The following is a 20,327-nucleotide window of genomic DNA, read 5'->3' on the forward strand; positions in this document are numbered from 1 at the left end:
TTCCAAAAGCTACATCATGTCATATACCAGTCTTCTTCTACTCCAAATGATGCAATTGTGAACAAGTTGAAATATGGAAGATGATCCTCTACACCCTCCAAAGCCAGCTCTCCAAAATCTAGTTATGGACAGAAAGCCTGCCACCACTGCATTTTCTTTTCTAGGTGTGTGTTGAATGGTGAACTCGAATTCCTAAAGTAACAACATCCATCTTGCCATTTTCCCTACCAGGAAGGCCTTGCTCACCAGATAGATGAGAGCTTGATGATCCACATGGAAAATGAATTTGTTTCCCAAGAGGTAGTGCCAAAACTTGTTCACAACAAAGATCATGGGAGAGCGCTTCTCGCTCTGTTATACTGTGGTTTCTTTTCGCTCTCTTGCAAGAGCCTTGCTAGCATAAACTATAGGGCTGCATGTACCCTTTTTGTTTCTCCTGCATGAGTGCACTGCCTAATGCTCTATCTAAAGCATCTACATAAACATGAAATAGTAGATTCCATTCATGATTGATCATTATTGTGCAGATGACACCATGCACTTTAGCTAGTGGAATGCCTTCTCACATTCCGAGCTCCATTCATATCTAGCATCCTTTTTGTAAGCGCATGTAAGGGATATGCTACATGAGCGAAGTATTTCAGAAACCTTGTATGCCACTTCACTTTGCCAAGAAATCTTTCAAGCTGCTTTAAATTCTAGGGAGTTGACATTTTGGATATGGCCTCCATCTTAGCCGGATCTATGGCCAATCCTTGGGCTGACACAATGTGTCCTAACAGTGTTCCGAATTTTACTGCAAATGCACATTTGGTCGGATTCAACTTCAGCCTTGTATCTCTACATCTCCGCAAACATAACCTCAAGTGATATATGTGTTTAGCCTTATCCCCAGACACACTGAAATCATCCACAAAAGCTTTCATGAAATATGGTAGGTAGTCATAGAAGATTTCCTACACCATTCTCTGGAAAGTTGCTGGTGCATTCTTCAAGCCAAACATCATGATTATTGCCACAAAGACCCCCATTTGGTGATGAAAGCAGTCAATTCCCGGTCCTTCGGAGCCATCTTCACTTGGTTGTATCCACTGAAACCATCTAAGAAGAAATACATATCTTTTTTGGCTACCTCATCTAGCAGGGAATCCGTGAAAGGGAGCAGAAAAGGATCTGAATTGGTTGCTACATTCAGTTTGCAATAATCCACACATATTTTGATCTTCATGTTCTTTTTGGGAACTACTACAATAGGAGATATCCATGCAGCTTTTTCTACTACGAGTACAATGAAATCTACCCTCAATAATCCGTAAATTTCTTCTTTTACTTGTTTTGCATAATTTGGGTTCATTCTATACCTTTATTGCCTAGCAAGTATAGCTCCTTCTTTTTAATTGATGTTGTGCTGGAAGAACTTAGGGTCGATGCTCTCCATGTCTTCATATGACCAAGTGAAGTCATCTTGGTATTCCTTTAACAGTGATACTAGCTCCTGTTTGAATTCATCTTCCAGTTCTAAGCTGATCTTTACATTTCTTTCTTCTTTTCCATCCCCTAGATTTACTTTCTGTAGTCTATCTAGGGTCACCTTATAGCTGCATTGTTTTCCTGGTTCTCTTTTTACTTTTTCACCCAATCCAGATCTCTTGGATCTCTTCTTCTTGCTCTAAATTCCAAGTCCACTTAATTTCTTCCATTGCTTTCTCCTACAAGGTTTTTCTTAGCTTTGAGCCTTTTGTTTTCCCAAAATTTGCTTCTGATTTCTTTGATTGATCAGTAAACTACTTCCACGTTTCCGGCCTTTGTTTTTGTCTGTTGCCTTATTACTTCATCCACATTTACCATGTACAACAGTATCAAGTCTGGGTGCTTGCAGAGTATTTTTCTTTCTTCATATCATAATCAAAACCTTCTGGCATGTTGTATGTTTCGGCATGCACTGGCCTCTGAGCAGGTTTTAGTGGTTTCTTAGTATCCATGAGATCCACATACACCTTTTGCTTACCCTTTCTGATGGTAATTTTGTTTCTACCCTAGTCATGTTTTACCTTACCATGTCTTAGCTAGGGTCTTCCTAGTAATACTTGGTAGGACCCAATGTGATTTTCTATAGTGATAACCACTAGATTGACCTTGAAGTCAACTTGTTTGATTCTCATTGAGACATTTTTTATAATTCTCTTTGGCTCCACTATTCTGTGTTGTCAGCCATTCTTATGTTGTACTGAATGGGCTCCTACTTGAGGCCTAAACCTAATGTGGTTTCTTCTGTGACCACATTCACTCCAAATCCTCCATCCAATACTGCATCATTAATAAGAACATTGTTGAGTTGAATTGTGACTTTAGCCACTTCGTCATCTCTGGATGTAGTGGTTCTTCTGCTTGCATATTGTTACATTCCGGGGTCATATGCTTTAATTCTTTGCTAAGTCCTTCAATGCCTGGTAACAAGATTTTGGCCCTTGAACCTTGGGCATAAATCCAGTACTTGTTTCAGCTAAATTTGTCTATCCAATAGCAATGACATCACATTTGATTACAACCAATCAGCATCTTTGTGGTTCTCTTCTAGGCATTCCTCGTTGAACTGCTCCGTAGGCTTGCTTCCACTTAATTTCAGAATTTCTACAGGGATTTCTCTTGAGTCATCATCCTTTAAGCGCCTTGCCTTCTTTCTATTTCCTTTGTAGTTTGGATTCTCACCTTTTCCTGATGTTCCCAATCCACAGCTACCTTTTTGTGGCTTTTGGGTGAGTCTTGACCACCAATCGGGGTTATCACTACCTTAGATTTGCTTGCCTTAGCCCCCTTGTTTATTGCTAGGATGTCATGCACCTCCATTTGCATGTCATCTGCCTGCATCATGTTGGCATTTGGCGGATTCTCCTTGAGCTACATCAATTCTGCTTACCTTTCTTCATCATGCTTTTTCTTCATGGCACATTCTTCTTTGGTATGTCCGGGTTGTTGGCAATAATATCATGTGAAGTTAGTGGCTCCTCCTCCGGAACGTCCTTGGCCTCTTCTTGTAGAAACATTTTCGCGATCTCTATTCCCCAAACCTTCCCAATCCAGGTCTTCTTTCCGCTCCCTCTATGTTGTTCACCATAGGAGCTCTATTTTTCATGTTGTACTTTGGTTGTACATGTTATAAATTGAACAAGTTGGAGGTACAGTGTATTCCTCTTTGAGGTGGCCTTCTTGTTTGCATTGTGTGAGTAGAACACATTTTTTTGGAAATCTTCTCCTTTTCTCTTTTCATTTCTTGTACTAGCTACTTTACTTGCTACATCAATTCTTCGGAACTTGCTTATACCTTTCTGGACTTCTTCTTTGTGTCTTTCTTTTTTGCTACTACCACCGGAGTGTCTTGCAAAGAGTCACTTGAATTGTCCTCTTCGGTGGTGACGCTCTTCCTGGGCTTCCTCTTTTGTCTCCTTTCTCTCGGCTTCTTTTTTCTGCCCTTTTGGCTAATTCCACCAATTCCTCAAACTCTTCTTTAGTTTTCGCTTGCTTTGTAGTGTTGACCGCAGCATGAATGTCCAGGTTAAGCCCTTGGACAAACCAGTCAGCCAATAATTTACATTGAGGGTCGAGTTTGCTCTGCCACTCTTTGCCTTAAGCTTAATAGCTTTGTTGCATAAGCTTCCACATCCATGTCCTCTTGACGGAGCTCTCTCATTGGATCACATAGTTGACTTACAGATTTGATCTTGCGGAATCTTCCCAGAAAGGTGAACATGACTTCTTCATAGGTTTGGAAGTGGTTGTCCCCCTGATATCTTGACACTCACACACTCCATTGCTTTGTCCTTGAAGGTATTCATGAAGGCATCTCTACGAATTTCACTCGGCTCTAATTCTTCTAAATCTCGAGGTCTGGCCACTTTCCAGTATTTCTCAAACCTCCTTACATGCAGGTCTACATCTTCCCCTTTATCGCCTGAGAACACCGGGAAATTTTTGGCCAGTGACGCAATGGCTCCCTTGAACCTTCTCTGAGGGTTTACTTGTGGTTGTTCTTCTTGGTTTGGTTGCTCCTCAAAGACCTAGATTGTATGCTGCTTCTCTTTCTTGGCACTCCTTTTCTTGGTCTAGATTTTATCTAAGTTTTGAAGCTTCCTCTTGCTCATGCGGGTTAGCAGATATTTCCACACTGTCTTCTTGACGATGCGAAGTACTCCCATCTGCGAGGTTCCTAGAGGGTATCTTGGGAGGCATTACTTTTCACCTCTTCTAGCTTCTTGCATTTAAGAGTGGTATGCTTGAATGTGGTTGGGTTGTGCGGTGAGAAGATCTTCCTGTTGAGTGTTCCAGAAAATTCCTTCCATATACTGCAGTTTCACTGTGTGTCTGATCCAAATGGGTGCCCTCTTACCCTTGCCTATTGATGCAAATTGCTACCTAGAGAGATTTGTCATAGTCCCCATACTCTCCGGTAGATCCCCAGCAAGATTGCTCGGTATTGCTCGCTAATTTACCTATCAACGAAATGGCAAGACAATAGTGTGATAGACTAGTCAGGCAATGCCATGGGAGACGTGGAGTAACAACAAGTGTGCTTTTTGTTCCATTCCAAAAGCATTACAAAGTGACACGGAAGAGTAACAACAAGTGTGCCTTTTGTTCCAAAAGCATTACAAAGTGACATGAAAGAGACACCCAATACAATTACCATTTCCAAACTCTGACATATTAACAAGCTCCATGGCATGCTAATAAATTAACATTAAGAGCTTACAAGGCTACATCGCAGTATATAAATCGCGCGTTTTCACACACACACACCCCAACACTCTCTCCTTATCCATCTCTCTTCTCTACAGTAGTTGATTTCTCTTTTAAGTTGTGCCTTCTTAATCTTGGCAATGGCTCCATGGTGGTTACAGTCCGCTGCCTTTACACATGTGACATCGAGGTGGTGCTCACATCGTGCGTTGTGTGGGTTGACCGCTCTGCCAAAACTGCCGCTCACCCTTTCACTGCCATTACACCGCCAGGTGTAACACTCTAATGATATAATCCTACAATGCACTATAGAATGGTGGAGGAGGAAGAGAGGGATCTTATGATCTTAATCTAACTCACACACAGAAGAAAATCTCTAAACACACCCTAATAAAGACCACTAGGCTAATGAGATGAAACTAAGCTAGGAGAGCAAAACCAAGCTCTGATACCATGTTGAGAGAAACATGGATCATTCTCTCCTAAAGATAAGATAACCACCCCACTTAGATTCTAATCCTACTCTAATGATAACACAATTAACATAACTAATCTAAGGTGGATGATACCTAAGTGCACTCATGATGATAACTAATCTAAGATGGATGATACCTAAGTGTACTCATGATAATGAGTGTATGCTAATTAAATTACACTCAAGTTAATTAGACTCCAAGATAGATTAACTTGGACACATAGAGAAACTTGAGATAGGTGCAAGTGATATGATTCATTGCTTGAAATGGACCGCTTTTATATGAGGAGGTACACCCTTGGGCTTGAACATCAATGTTGGATAAATCCCTTTACTCGTGTGGCTGTATACTATGCTTTGCACTTTATTGGCTACTCAACTCACTCCCTACCTCTTCCTTGTTCTCTTTGGCACCACATTTCTCAACACCTGCGCCCTTGGTGCCAAATCTTTGGGCTACTCAAGGTGGTTGGATGTGGGTTACAAAATGTTGTTTGAATTTTTACTTTCTACATTCCCCTATGTGATGTGAGAAACTTTGGCTCAAGTACTACTATAGCACTTCCCCCCCTTAATGGTGACTTGACCTATCTTTGAGGCCTAGAGGTCATGTCTAAGAGTGAGGTCCCCCCCTTGATAAAGACTTGACCTATCTTTGAGGTCGAGAGGTCTCTTATAATAAGAGTGAGGTAACAAATTTTTGGCTATTTTTGCTACCTTGGCTACATCATCAGTGCCAGAGGGTAATTACAAGCACTTTTTGTAAGGAGTAGGATTTTTTTACAACAATTTTTTCATTTAAGAGATGGGTAGGAGAGGATATTTGATTGCATTCTCATTTGGCTGCTTACAACATACTTGAGAATTGTTGACAATGGGATGTCTAACATCCTTGGCTCGCTTTGATTTTGCCAATGATTGCCATGATGAACATGTGGAAAAGCTTTGTTTGATGATGCCTTCAATGGTGCCCATGTCGATGATGATTGTTATCTTGCGTGATGATTTCTAAGTAAAAATGAGATGACTGTGTGGATAGCCTCATAATAAAGAGTAAGGTTTATTAAACCTTAGAAGTTTTTTTTCTAATTAAAATAACTCAAATTTATCTCCTTATTTAGAAGCAACAGTGATGGGTTCTTCTCTCTGCTCCAGTAGCTTGTCCGCTCTATTGCTACAATGACCACCAAAAGCTTTGTTTGATGATGCCTTCAATGGTGCCCATGTCGATGATGATTGTTATCTTGCGTGATGATTTCTAAGTAAAAATGAGATGACTGTGTGGATAGCCTCGTAATAAAGAGTAAGGTTTATTAAACCTTAGAAGTTTTTTTTCTAATTAAAATAACTCAAATTTATCTCCTTATTTAGAAGCAACAATGATGGGTTCTTCTCTCTGCTCCAGTAGCTCATCCACTCTATTGCTACAATGACCACCAAATGGCGGCCTCTCTCTTAATCCCACTGTGTGCAGCCTATTGTGGACTGTATGTTATGCTTGCTTTGCTTCACATTTCTTACTGTGCTACTACTTGAGCTACTCGTCCTCTAAGAGATGTTCCTAAAGAAATGCGTAGAATTGGAAGACTGATATGGTCTTCACATCTAGATGAGATCACAACTCAGTACTCTCCACTTTAAAACTCCAACTTTCCTAGGAAGTGTTCGGCAAGATGGCTTGCCTTGTGTGATAACTTCAAAGACACATGCTTGGCTTGCACTTACTATGCACGCCTTGCAAAAATCACCAAGATATTGCTGCTCCTTTGCTTGTATGGATACTAGCATATAACTAAAAATTGCCTTTGCTGATTATAGAGATTTGCCACCTTCCACTCCTGGCCGTCTTTTTCTGTTAAGTGCTTTCTATGCTCGATACAACTCCTACATGCCACTACATGTCCTCCTTGTAAAGCGCCACCTCCACCTAGCCTTGCTTGGTTGTGCCTTCTTCCCTTGCTTGGTTGTGCCTTCTTCCCTTGGTACTGTTGAACCGACAACTTCTCTTATTTTTATTTACACGACTACAGCTAGCCTCAACACAACCTTGGAGCTATAATTATGATGTCTGCCCCCAACAACCTCTTCTTTCCTTTAGATTTGCTTTGGGGCTCTAATGATATAATCATACAATGCACTATAGAATGGTGGAGGGAGAGAGGGATCTTATGATCGTAATCTAACTCACACACATAAGAAAATCTCTAAACACACCCTAATAAAGACCACTAGTCTAATGAGATGAAACTAAGCTAGGAGAGCAAAACCAAGCTTTGATACCATGTTGAGAGAAACATGGATCGTTCTCTCATGAGATAAGATAACCACCTACTTAGATGCTAATCCTACTCTAATGATAACACAATTAACATAACTAATCTAAGGTGGATGATACCTAAGTGCACTCATGATAATGAGTGTATGCTAATTAAATTACACTCAAGTTAATTAGACTCCAAGATAGATTAACTTGGACACATAGAGAAACTTGAGATAGGTGCAAGTGATATGATTCATTGCTTGAAATGGACCCCTTTTATATGAGGAGGTACACCCTTCGGCTTGAACATCAATGTTGGATAAATCCCTTTGCTCTCGTGTGGCTGCATACTATGCTTTGCACTTTATTGGCTACTCAACTCACTCCCTACCTCTTCCTTGTGCTCTTTGGCACACCACATTTCTCAACACTTGCCCTTGGTGCCAAATCTTTGGGCGACTCAAGGTGGTTAGATGTGGGTTACAAAATGTTGTTTGAATTTTTACTTTCTACATTCCCCTATGTGATGTGAGAAACTTTGGCTCAAGTGCTACTATAGCACTTCCCCCCCCTTAATGGTGACTTGACCTATCTTTGAGGCCTAGAGGTCATGTCTAAGAGTGAGGTCCCTCCCTTGATAAAGACTTGACGTATCTTTGAGGTCAAGAGGTCTATTCTAAGAGTGAGGTAACAAATTTTAGCTATTTCTGTTACCTTGGATCATCGGTGCCAGATGATAGTTACAAGATTTTTTTGTAGAAAGTAGTATTTTTTTTTACAATAAGTTTTTGTTGAAGAGACGGTTAGTGAGAGGATATTTAATTGCATGCTCATTTGGCTGCTTACAACATATTTGAGAATTGTTGATGATCGGATGTTTAACATTCTTGCCTTGTATTGATTTTGCCAATGATTGCCATGAAGAACATGTGGAAACTCTTTGTTTGATGATGGCTTCAATGGTGCCCATGTCCATGATGATTGTTGTCTTGCGTGGTGATTTTTAAGTAAAAATGAGATGAGTGTGTGGATAGCCTCTTAATAAAGAGCAAGGTTTTTTAAACGAATGAAAATAACTCAAACTTATCTCCTTATCTGGAAGCGACAGTGATGGGTTCTTCTCTCTACTCATAGCGGCTCATCAACTATGTTGCTACAATGACCACCAAATGGTGGCCTCTCTCTCAGTCGTCCCACTGTGCGCACCCTATTGTGGGCTGTCGGTTATCCTTGCTTTGCTTCATGTTTCTTACTGTGCTACTCGACGTCTAAGAGAGGTGCCTGAAGAAATGGGTAGAATTGGAAGACTGATATGGTCTTCACATCTAGACGTGATCACAACCCAGTAATCTCTGCATTAAACCTCCAACTTTCCTAGTAGGCAGTGTTCGGTGAGACGGCTTGCCTTGTGTGTCATAATTTCAAAGACACATGCTTGGCTTGCGCTTGCTACGCACGATAATGATAACACAATTAACATAACTAATCTAAGGTGGATAATACCTAAGAGTGTACTCATGATAATGAGTGTATGCTAATTAAATTGCACTTAAGTTAATTAGACTCCAAGATAGATTAACTTGGACACAGAGAGAAACTTGAGAGATAGGTGCAAGTGATATGATTCATTGCTTGAAATGGACCCCTTTTATATGAGGAGGTACACCGTTGGGCTTGTCCATTAATGTGGGATAAATCCCTTTGGTCTTGTGGCTACATGCTATGCTTTGCACTTTCTTGGCTACTCAACTCACTCCATTCCTCTTCCTTGTGCCCTTTGGCACCACATTTCTCAACACCGCCCTTGGTGCCAAATCTTTGGGCTCCTCAAGGTGGTTGGATGTGAGTTACAAAATGTTGTTTGACTTTTTACTTTCTACATTCCCCTATGTGATGTGAGCAACTTTGGCTCATGTGCTACTTTAGCACCTCCCCTCCCTAATGGTGACTTGACCTATCTTTCAGGCCTAGAGGTTATCTCTAAGAGTGAGGTTATCTTTAAGAGTGAGGTTCCCTCCCTTGATAAAGACTTGACCTATCTTTGAGGTCTAGAGGTCTCTTCTAAGAGTGAGGTAATTTTTTTTTGCTATTTCTTCTACCTTGGCTACATCATCGGTGCGCCAGAGGGTAGTTTCAAGAACTTTTTGTAAGAAAAAGGATTTTTTTACAAAGCAAATTGTTTGTTTAAGATATGGGTAGTGAGAGGATATTTGATTGCATGCTCATTTGGCCGCTTACAACATATTCGAGAATTGTTGGCGATGGGATGTCTAACATTCTTGGCTTGCATTGATTTTGCCAATGATTGCCATGATGAATATGTGGAAAAGCTTTGTTTGATGATGGATTCAATGGTGTCCATGTCAATGATGATTGATTGTTGTCTTGCATGATGATTTTTAAGTAAAAATGAGAGGATTGTGTGGATAGCCTCTTAATAAAGAGTAGGGTTTACTAAACCTTAGAAGTTTTTTAAAAATAAAATAAAATAACTCAAACTTATCCCCTTATATGGAAGTGATAGTGCTGGGTTCTTCTCTGTGATCCATCCTTTTATATTTCTTGCTTGTAGTATCTGGTAGTACTGTGATAAGATGTGTTGGCTTGGTGTTAAGGAAGCGTCGTTCTTGTAATAATTAAGTACTCTAGCGACCATTTGGCTGGCCCTGACACTTGGTGATGTTGACATGCGATTGTCCGGCTGCTACTGTGGCACTGGCCCACGGCACAGGTTAGCCTACGGCTAACACTTAGCACACCCGATGGGTCAGATTCCCAATTTGATGAGTCGAACCCACAAAGTTGTCATATTTTGGAAATGTTAGATGCCCTTTAGCCTCCCTCTGGGCGAGTTCTGATCACATGCAGTGGTGGTATTATTGATGACCTCTGGTTCGGTGCTTTTAGTGTGATCGGATCCTAAATGTTGTGGTAGCAAGCACATCTTGGCTCTTTATGTGAAAGACGGGATCCAGACGGAAAAAGATGAAGAACGCCTTCCTCGAGATGAATTATGGGTATTGAGTTTCAGAAGTAGACTTTCGGAAGAAAAATTCTAGGGTAGTACTAGCTTCTTCCCAACATGCTTACCACCAGGAGTTCCTTGATGTAGGCGAGGATCTCGTCGATGCTGTGCTTGTCGGGTTGTTGCTGCTCTTTGTAGGATAGTTTCATTGTGATTATCCGGTCAGGCAGCTGGTCATAGTTCTTCTGGAGAGCCGTGACATAATCCTTCACAACACTTCCAATAGTTGCAGCCTTCCCATGTTGATAGGTGTCTGCGGATTTAGTGCTGTCAGGTTCTGTCGAGGTATCGCCATTTCTACTGCTTTTGCTACTTTCCTAACTTCACTACTTACTTCAAAGCGCAAAGGAATACTCTCGTCGGGTTGAGGTGAGGATGGCTCTGCCTCTTCCAGTTATATCCCAACTACATCTGGTAGCAGCAGAGTTCTGGGTGGCAAAGGAGTTGCCCATGATCCTTGAGTATGAGCCCTAATGTTTAGTTGATCCTCCGCGCTACTACTGCTATTAGTAGCTTCAGAACCATGCTGTCTTCTTACAACTTCCGGTGTCATTGTTGCTCCATGTCCATCTTCCAGAATGCTAGCTTCTTTGCCCTCTCCTTCCAAATTAATTGTCTTTGTCATTAGGGCTATGACTGTAGTACCGGATGTTGGCATTGCCAGGAATGAGCTTTTGGAACCCATTTTATAATCTCTAGTCCTAGGAAGAAGGTAGTTCTCTTCTTGGGTCCTCAGCTTCTCTCTTGTTGTTGTAAGGGTCTTTACTGCCGCTACTAGATGATTGGTCTTCATTGTAGAAACTCCTATGAGGGCCTAGACAGCCGCCATAGGTGTTTGCCCTCCTTTTCAGGGTAATGGTAACCTTGGCTTGAGTACCCAGAATTAGAAGGAGGAACTAGGGGCTATTGGATTTTGGAGTGTGTTTTACCTTATGGGGTGTGGGTGTAGAGACGGGCGGTACTTCAGTTTGGGCTATGGGGGTTGGGTTTTCTAGGGTTAGCAGTTGGCCCTTGGGCATATATATGGTATTCTTCATGGCTGTGTGTAGAGTAGGTGATGGGCGAGGGAGAATATAGAAGGACGTTTTGCAGGCGAAGGGTTGTGGTTTGGAGCAAGAAGGGATGTTGCATGCAAACATATAGATACACAAAGATTAATTGGATCTTACGACGATGATTTAAAAAGAGTTACCATGTAGCATTGGCGCACAATGGTTGAAAATTCGTGATGGGACTACATCATATTTGTCGGCACTTGAGACGAATCTTTCATGATTGTTTAGAGAGGAGTGATATCATGATGGTATCGGATATATGAATCCGACTTGTAGCAGCTTGTCTATTTCTTCTTTCACCCTTTTGGCATATTTCGGGTTCATTCGGTATTTTTGTTGCCGGATAGGGATGGCATCTTCCTTTAGATTGATCCAGTGTTGATAGAAGCTTGGATCAATTCCTTTCATCTCAGTGTAGCTCTATGCAAACACATATTACTCGAACTTCTTCTCAGAACCCAATGTCTAGCTTGCCCTAGCCCGGGCCATCTTGGGGTCATTTATCACTTTTGAGGTTCATTTCCATCAATTCATCCTCTTTGACCCTCTTGGAGTGCTTGAGATCTTTGTCAAAAGCCTTTTTTCTGCTACAATGAGTTTTTGTAGGCTCAAAGTAGTGTCTTCCTCAACCAGAGCCTCATAAAAATCTTCTACTTTATCCGGATGGTGTCCTTCCATCCACGGAGTGAACTAATCCTTGGGAACCTTATCCTTGTGTGGACTACTTGGTCGATATCTATCCATTATCTGGACTACATCAACCTCAAACAGGCTGATCAAATTAGCATTTTGCTAGAGAAACTCCTCCTCGTCGAGGTCTAGCCCTTCGAGCATCATGTTGACTCCTTCAGCTATTTTTGGTCAGGCTGGTTTCTCCACCTTCCGCCTACATGCAACAAAGATCTTTATTTTTTTATTTCCACATCGGATAGTAATCATATCCGCATCCCAATCTTGCTTAATCCGTGCTTGGTAGAGCCAAGGTTTGCCGAGCAGCATTGGATAAGCGCCTTTGGTATCCTCCATCATCCGGAGGAGCACCACAACTACTATCTGGAAACTATATCCAAATATCCGAGTGGCTACACTCGCCGGCTGATCCGCCATTTTGACAGCGAATGGCACGAGATCCCATTTTCTCAACCCGAGCATGTGGTATGTTACATCTGATAGGATATTGACTCTAGAACCGCCATCCAGCAGAACTGCTATATCCACTCCGGTCAACTTGACCTGGATCATTGGATGACTTCATCATAAATGGGGGCTTCCCTTGGTGGGGTATCTGCCTTCTCAATATTCAGGGCTTCCAGCGGCTGCAAGGGTGGTGTTTCCTCTCCCTCAAGTTTCAAGCAACCTATCAACTACTCCCTGAAACTTGGCACCAATGTGAGTGACTGTTCCATTGACATGTGTATTGACTATCGCTTCAGATCTTCCCATAGATTGTGCGACTGGTGTTCTACTTATGTGAGCCTTCTTGGGTAATCCACCCATTTTGGTGCTTTCGCACATTCTTTCGGCCATGGTGTCTCTGCACCTCGCATTGGCCATTACATCTTGACTAGCGAGGACACTTTGCCTTCTTCTTCCGAGCTCATCTCCGGGGAATTGAGTTGTGATTCCAGCTGACAGCTTGGCCTCTACCTTTCCAAGTGCTTTTCCCACATAACCTCTTTGGCATGCTGCTCCACCACCCAATCGGATACTTATGTCGAGACTCTGTGTTATTCTTGCTAGGTGACCCCTTTTTGCTTCCCCTTCTTATCCGAGGTCGGTTCTTGCGCCGCCTCTGGAGTCGGGTTGCATGGATCTGGTCACTGCCATGGCTAATGATTCGGCCGCTTGTATGGTTGGCTGGGGTATTGGTTGCTTATCTCCAGAGCTTGGATTTACCGAATGCGGAAGCCTGGCTCTATTTCTACTTTATGCTTTCTCCATATTTCACACTCCGACTTCCGGTGGCCTTGGTCATGGCAATAAAAGCATGTGAAGACAGGCCTTGGGGCGCTGACCATGTCCCTAGGAGGAAAGTTTTTGCGTTGGCGGAATTGGGGTTTATGGTACTAGTCTAGCGAAGCCATTGGCCAGGTGGGTGGACTCTGGCCACCACGGGAGGTTGGATTACCAGTTGCGAAGGGGTTCTCCTGCTATTGTATAGCGAGCAGGCTTCAGTTGTATGTGTGGTCATCCTGCAGATGGCGCACCAGAGTTCATTCAAGCTGCATTCTTCGGCTCCACGTCCATAATTGCGACACTTCACACTCCAAGTGTCTGACCGGACGGTGGGCTTTGCACCTTCACTAGCCAACTGAGTTATGGCTATAGCTAGTTCCTTGGCCATCTTCCCTGCCTTCTTGCTCTTAGACCTAGCCTTACAATCTTCCTCCTCCTCTTGTCCGATTCCTCACTAGCTGTGGAATCATCGGAATCATCCTCCTCATCCAAAGATCCAGATGAGGACTTCTTGGACTTCCTTTTACTCTTGGACTTTTCCTTGCTTTTGACACGGCCTACCAACACCTACTCTACTTTGAGAGCTGATTCTACAAGCCGCTCCATAGCGATGGTAGTCAGGTTCAAACCAGCAATGAAGCATTTGAGTTGCTTGCTGAGGCCTTCATGAAATAAGAATTGAGAATTTCCTCCGCAAGCCGATAAGCTACATCTAGCCTGCGGAGAAGTTTCTAGAACTTTGTAGCATAATCTTCCACTGTTATTCTCTTCTGGTTCATTCTACATAGCTTATCCACCAGCACATGCACGGATGTCTTGTCTTCTCTGAAGAATTGAAGGAATGCATCACAGATGGCAGCATAAGTCGGGAAATGGGCGTACTCATACACTGAGCAATCCAAAGAGCGACACTCTCCTGGAGTGTGGGAACAAAGGCAGACTTTTTGAGATGTTGGTCCACTGGGCCGGTACATTGACATGCCAAGCGGTGTCAAACATCAAGATGTGAACATCTACATCATCCGAGGATTCTCCAAAAAAAATTGGGATACTTTACGGTGACAATTAGTCACTGCATCATGTTGTTGTAGCGGAGGGGTCGAGGCTGCGGGGGTGGTGGTGGTGGTGGAGGTGGTATGAACAATGGTGGTGAGGTGGGGGTAGTAGGGGTGAGTGCTTCTTCTTCTAAGTGGGATGCGGGTTGTTCTGGTTTAGATTCGACGAGTTGCTCTTCAGGGTTGGCGAGCAAGACTTGACGAGCTTGGTTGCACTCCAAGTAGCGCCTTTCATGTGATGACATGAGGGACGGGTTTGAAAACAAGGGGAAGAGATTCAAACACAACAGCAATCAGGCAACAAGAAAAATGGCAACAACAAGAAGCAGCAAAGAGCATCGTGGTCGCCAAAGTGTTGGCAAGGGAAATGATTGCTTATTCCCTCAGCAACCTACTGAGAATCTCTGGTTATGCGCACAGCATACACCAGACAAATACAAATCTAGCACAAAACAACACAGCACCTAAACCACTGAAAACTACTGGACTGACCGCTTAATAAACAGTGCAAGAATACGATAACTTAACAGATAACTCTATCGACCATAACATACAAAACGGAAATGAATACACAAAGACAAAACAAGAAGACAAATGTACAAAAGAGAGAATAAAAAGAACGGTCTTGCTTATATCAACCCAAAAGGAAAATGATACAATCGATTGCCAGCCTTTACAAAGCTCAAGATCCATCCTTTTATACTGCCTTCTTGTAGTATCCGATAGTACTATGTGATAAGATGCGCCGGCTAGGTGTTAAGGAAGTGCCATTCTTGTAATAAAGTACTCTAGCTACCATTCAACTAGCCCTGACACTTGGCAGTGCCGACATGCGGCTGTCCGACGATGTTGGCCCACGGCACAAGGTTATTCTATGGCTAACAATGTAGAAAAGCTTTGTTTGAGGATGGCTTCAATTTTTCCCATGTCGATGATGATTATTGTCTTGCGTGATGATTTTTAAGTAAAAATGAGATGACCGTGCAAATAGCCTCTTAATATAAAGAGTAAGGTTTATTTAACCTTAGAAGTTTTTTTTAAAATAAAATAACTCAAACTTATCTCCTTATCTGGAAATGGTGGTGATGGGTTCTTCTCTCTGATCATGGCGGCTCATCGGCTCTGTTGCTACAATGACCACCAAATGCCAGCCTCTCTCTCATTCCCATTGTGTGCAACCTATTGTGGACTGCCGCCGGTTATGCTTGCTTTGCTTCACATTTCTTACTATGCTACTACTTGAGCGACTCGTTATCTGAGAGATGTGCCTGAAGAAATGGGTAGAATTGGAAGACTGATATGGTCTTCACATCTAGATGCGATCACAACCCAGTAATCTCTACATTAAACCTCCAGCTGTCCTAGGTAGTTTTTGGCGAGACGGTAGGAGTGGGCTTTGCACCTTCACTAGCCAACTGAGCCATGGCTGCAGCTAGTTCCTGGGCCGTCTTCCCTGCCTTCTTGCTCTTAGACCTAGCCTTACAATCTTCCTCCTCCTCTCATCCGATTCCTCACTAGCTGTGGAATCATCGGAATCATCCTCCTCATCCAAAGATCGAGATGAGGACTTCTTGGACTTCCTTTTACTCTTGGACTTTTCCTTGCTTTTGACATGGCCTACCAACACCTACTCTACTTTGAGAGCTGATTCTACAAGCCGCTCCATAGCGATGGTAGTCAGGTTGAAACCAGCAATGGAGCATTTGAGTTGCTTTTGCTGAGGCCTTCATGAAATAAGAATTGAGAATTTCCTTCGCAGGCCGATAAGCTGCATCTAGCCTGCGGAGAAGTTTCTAGAACTTTGCAGCATAATCTTCCACTGTTATTCTCTTCTGGTTCATTCTGCATAGCTTATCCAGCACATGCACGGATGTCTTGTCTTCTCTGAAGAATTGAAGGAATGCATCACGGATGGCAGCATAAGTCGGGAAATGGGCGTACTCATACTGAGCAATCCAAAGAGCGACACTCTTCTGGAGTGTGGGAACAAAGGCAGAATTTTTAAGATGTTGGTCCACTAGGCCGGTACATTGAAATGCCAAGCGGTGTCAAACATCAAGATGTGAACATCTGCATCATCCGGTACATTGAATTTTTAAGATGTTGGTCCACTAGGCCGGTACATTGAAATGCCAAGCGGTGTCAAACATCAAGATGTGAACATCTGCATCATCCGAGGATTTCCCAAAAAACATTGGGATACTTTACGGTGACAACTAGTCACTGTATCATGTTGTGGTAGTGGAGGGGTCGAGGCTGCGGGGGGGGTGGTGGTGGTGGTGGAGGCTGCGGGGGGGGGGTGGTGGTGGTGGAGGCTGTATGAACAATGGTGGTGAGGTCGGGGTAGTAGGGGTGAGTGCTTCTTCTTCTAAGTGGGATGCGGGTTGTTCTGGTTTAGATTCGACGAGTTGCTCTTCAAGGTTGGCGAGCAAGAATTGACGAGCTTGGTTGCAATCCAAGTAGCGCCTTTCATGTGATGACATAAGGGACGGGTTTGAAAACAAGGGGAAGAGATTCAAACACAACAGCAATCAGGTAACAAGAAAAATGGCAACAACAAGAAGCAGCAAAGAGCATCCTGGTCGCCCAAAGTGTTGGCGAGGGAAATGATTACTTATTCCCTCATAGCAACCTACTGAGAATCTCTGGTTATGCACACAGCATACACCAAACAAATACAAATCTAGCACAAAACAACACAGCACCTAAACCACTGAAAACTACTGGACTGACCGATTAATAAACAGTGCAAGAACACGATAACTTAACAGATAACTCTACCAGCCATAACATACAAAACGAAAATGAATACATAAAGACAAAACAAGAAGACAAATGTACAAGAGAGAGAACAAAAAGAACGGTCTTGCTTATATCAACCCAAAAGGAAAATGATACAATCGATAGCCAGCCTTTACAAAGGTCAAGGTCCATCCTTTTATACTGCCTGCCTGCTTGTAGTATCCGATAGTACTGTGTGATAAGATACGCCGCGGCGAGGTGTTACGGAAGCGCCATTCTTGTAATAAAGTACTCTAGCTACCATTCAACTAGCCCTGACACTTGTAGGAACTAGGATTTTTTTACAACAATTATTTTGTTGAAGAGATGGGTAGTGAGAGGATATTTTGTTTAAGAGATGGGTAGTGAGAGGATATTTGATTGCATGCTCGTTTGGCCGCTTACAACATACTTGAGAATTCTTGACGACTAACATTATTGACTTGCTTTGATTTTGTTGATGATTGCCATGATGAACATGTGGAAAAGCTTTGTTTGATGATGGCTTCAATGGTGCCCATGTCGATGATGATTGTTGTCTTGGGTGATGACTTTTAAGTAAAAATGAGATGACCATGTGGATAGCCTCTTAGTAAAGAGTAAGGTTTATTAAACCTTAGAAGTTTTTTTTTTTTAATGAAAGTAACTCAAACTTACCTCCTTGTCTGGAAGCGACGGTGATGGGTTCTTCTCTCTACTCAAGGCGGCTTGTCGGCTCTGTTGCTACAATGACCACCAAACAGCGGCCTCTCTCTTAGACCCACTGTGCGCAGCCTATTGTGGACTGTCGATTATGCTTGCTTTGCTTCACGTTTCGTTTCTGACTGTGCTACTACTTGAGCTACTCGTCCTCTAAGAGATGTGCCTGAAGAAATGGGTAGAATTGGAAGACTGATGATATGGTCTTCACATGTAGATGCGATCACAACCCAGTAATCTCTACATTAAACCTCCAGCTTTCCTAGGTAGTTTTTGGCGAGACGGCTTGCCTTATGCGTCATAATTTCAAAGACACATGCTTGGCTTACGCGTGCTATTATGCACGCCTTGCCAAAAACACCAAGATACTACTACTACTGCCCTGCTCCTTGGCTTTTGTACCGACAAGACAGCATAATAGAGCTAATCATTGCCTCTGCTGATTACAAAGATTTGCCGCCTTCCGGTGTTGGCCTTCTTTTTTTGTTAAGTGCTTTTTATGCTTGATCGATACAGCGCCTACATGCATCTACATGCTCTCCTTGTAAAGAAGCGTCACCTCCACCTAGCCTTGCTTGGTTGTGCCTTCTTCCCTTGTTGCTGCTGAACCGACAACTTCTCTTCTTTTTACTTACACTGCAGCCAGCCTCAACACGACCTTGGCACTATAACTATGATGCTCGCTAACAACCTCTTCTTTCCTGTGGATTTTCTTTGAGGCTCTATGTTTCTCACTAATTTCCCTATCAACGGAATGGCCAGACGATAGTCTGGTGTGATAGACTAGTCAGGCAAAGCCGTGGGAGATGTGAAGACTCCCGCCATAGGTTCTGGGTTCAAGCACCAACTCTCAAGTGGTCGTGGGGAAAGTTTTGGAATCCTCTCTTGTGGGCAACCTTAAGCACAGTGGATCCACCTCACTCACTTCTCACTTAGAATGTACACATGAGTAGAAACACAACATGTTCATTCACTACAGAGTAATAGCTGAGATAGAAGGGAAGAGTGACAGCAAGTGTGCCTTTTGTTCCATTCCAGAAGCATTACAAAGTGACACAGAAGAGACACCCAGTACAATTACTATTTGCCAGACTCTGACATATTAACAAGTTCCATGACATGCCAGTCAATTAACATTGAGATCTGACAAGACTACATCACAGTACACAGACTGCGATTTTTCACACACACATCCCAACACTCTCTCCTTATCCATCTCTCTTCTTTGTAGTAGTTGATTGCTCTTTTAAGTTATGCCTTCTTGATCTTGGCAATGGCTCCATGGCGGTTACAGTCCGCTGCCTTTACACGTGTGACACCGAGGTGGTGCTCACATCGTGTGTTGTGGGTTGACTGCTCCACCAACTGCCACTAACCCTTCCGCTGCCATTACACCGCTAGGTGCAACACCTAGCACGCACGATGATAGAGCTTCTACTTCTTTCGGACCAGTTCCCTTGACAAATCTTTGCTTAAATTTGAGAACATCTCTGGGGGAGCGTGATCCAAAATGTAAACTTCGTCGGAGTAGGTGGCGCTTTTTGTATTCTTTATCTTTTTTGCACGTTCTTCTAAACAGCCCAGACCACTGTTGGTTGCATGTGATGTCTTTTGATCAAAGAGTCTCACCATTGGTCTGAGTGGAGTTTGTCCCAAAATCATTTTTCTGCCATTGGTATGGGTCTCCAGTCAACCTAGGCGACCTCCTCATACTCTTTCGGCGGGTTATCTGATGATGGGCTTTTTGCTTTTTCTACTACTTCTTCTCCGATGTCCCATTCCCATATGTTGATACTTGTGGGTGGAAGCATTCTCTTTCCCTCTGGCGTCTGTGAGAACAAAAATTGGGAGCACGGGTGTTCGAGGGGAAGAGGTTTTTGGGTGAGTATAGACTTTTATTCTTTCTGGATTTCTAAAGTACTGCGACAATTCCATATTAGCCTTTAGCAATTCAAAAAACATTACATGACATGCTTCAAAGAATGGGTTACCTATGCTGGCCCATGGAGCTGAAGAACTCTTGACCAGATGGTCCTTTAGGTGTTCATTTTCTTTGAGCAAAGCTTGGTTAGCATCCTGCAGCTTCCGAACCACAACCAGAAGTTCACCTTTTTCCTTTCTAGGTACACCGGGTGATAGCATCTGTGTGTTTTCAATGCTCATCTCTTCATCTGCTCTTACTTTTGTAATCTCTGCTTAGAGTTTGAAAATTTTCTCCTTCGCTACCTGTAGGTCTAATTTCCATTGAAACATTGTTTTCTAGGTTTGCTGCACCCTTTCAGCTACT

Source organism: Cibotium barometz, chromosome 44, assembly GCF_041138505.1.
Source record: "Cibotium barometz isolate CiBa-2024 chromosome 44, ASM4113850v1, whole genome shotgun sequence".
NCBI lineage: Eukaryota > Viridiplantae > Streptophyta > Polypodiopsida > Cyatheales > Cibotiaceae > Cibotium > Cibotium barometz.